Here is a 1,940-nt window from a genome sequence, read left to right on the forward strand (position 1 = left end):
AAATAGTTGAAGAGGACAGGACTTCCCTGGTGGCGCAGTGGTTAAGACTCTGCCTGCCAATGCAGGGGACATGGGTTCAAGCCCTGGTCTAGGAAGATCCCACCATGCCATGGAGCAACTAAGCACGTGCGTCACAATTACTGAGCCTGCGCTCTAGAGCCTGCAAGCCACAACTACTGAGCCCGTGCGCCTAGAGTCCGTGCTCTGCAACAAGAGAAGCCACTGTAATGAGAAGCCCACACACCGCAACGAAGAGTAGTCCCCCACTCGCCACAACTAGAGAGACCCAACGCAGCCAAAAAAATGAATGAATAAATTTTTAAAATAAATAGTTGCAGAGGACATAATTTCCAGTGTGTTGTAAATATTGACACTTTATAAACTGTTGCATTCATATCAATCTATTTCAATCCAAATAGCAGTGATTCAGAAGCCAATATCATTCATTTTAAAAACAGGAGAGCAAGCTCTTCTTTAACATAGTTCCTTTTTCTCTGCTCATAATTCCACTCTATTCCATCCACAGTTTATCTGACATGTAATTTATTTCCATGCTTGAAAGTCTATTATTAATAACCTCATCATATCTGTTTGGAAAACACGCTCGCTGCAAATAGAGAAAGCCCACACGCAGCAATGAAGACCAAACACAGCCAAAAATAAATAAATATATAAAAAATAATTTAAAAAATTTTAAAAAAGTAATTGTAACCTTACTAAGGCTTTAAGGGTTACACTTATTAGTACTAGGTTTTTCAAAACAACATAAATATCTCTTTAAATTTTTATAGAAACTAAAATTGTATTGGATATACACTGCTTACAAGAAGGAATTTTCCTCTCAATTAGTTCATGTGTGTGGATGAATATTAATTTTTTATTAGAGTAAAACAGAAGCACAGAGAAAACTTGTTCACATAAGTAGATAGTACTATAAGGGGTTTGTTATATATAACAGTGTCACTCAATTCTTTGAATTCTTTCTGAGCTGTGTTAACAATCACATTTATCATTAAAAACTATATTTAATGATATCTAACAATTAAATCCTCCTTTAGTTTTGTTGAAAGCAAATTATTGGAAACCATTTAAATTATAAAGAGATGTTACCTAGGTTCGGACCCTTCTCCATTTCAAACTCAAGACACAGATATAGTATTTAGGGCTAGATTAGCATTTGCCTTGGGACCCTCGGTGGGGAAAAGATGGAATGGGAAATAATAAAAAGTGAGAGCCACACTGGTCGGGCTGCTGCCTGCTGAAGACCAACCCTAGAATTCAGAGCATTTCTACAGTGGCCAGGATAGCGCAGGAAAGCCTGACTGAAGCTGGCCTGGCCCTGAGTACATCGGCGTGTCCAACGGTGTGTTCGCCTTGGGGCGCTGGGAGAACAACATTCCGGCGTAACGGGGGCGTTGGCACGACGGGGAATTATGGTGGTTCCCCTTTGGCGCAGGCCAGGCAGCCAGGCCGCGGAGCTCTGTGCCGCGGAATGCAGCAGGCCCTACGGTAAGGCAGACTTTTCTTTTTCACTCGACAGAGTGGAGAAGCCGTTGGAAATAGCAGCTGCTGTGGGGAAGTCAGAGCAGGTCACACAAGAGCTTTCACGCTCAGACTTGACCTAGAACTTGAAGGCCTGTAACCCAGCGCGCTAGATTCTATGCACCCACGCCCCCATTCATCCGCACTGCCCTCTTATCTCTCTGACTGACATCTTTGTCAGCCAATGACCTTTGGGGCTGTGAAAGCACCTCCCCCCCCGGAGTTGGGCGGGGCAAGTAATTGGAATGACAAAACACACCAATAGCAAGGAGGTTTCAGAAGCCCCGGGTACAATAGCCAATGAAGAGAAGGCATCGTTCGAAAGGACGTGTCAGGCAGCCAACGGTCGGCGCCGCTGCGAGGGTCGCGTAGCTTCCGTTCCGGGTGGGCGGGGCGGT

The sequence above is a fragment of the Delphinapterus leucas genome, chromosome 19 (assembly GCF_059928025.1).
Source record: "Delphinapterus leucas isolate spDelLeu-1000000601 "Yukka" chromosome 19, BTC_Dleu_Yukka2, whole genome shotgun sequence".
Classification (NCBI taxonomy): Eukaryota; Metazoa; Chordata; class Mammalia; order Artiodactyla; family Monodontidae; genus Delphinapterus; species Delphinapterus leucas.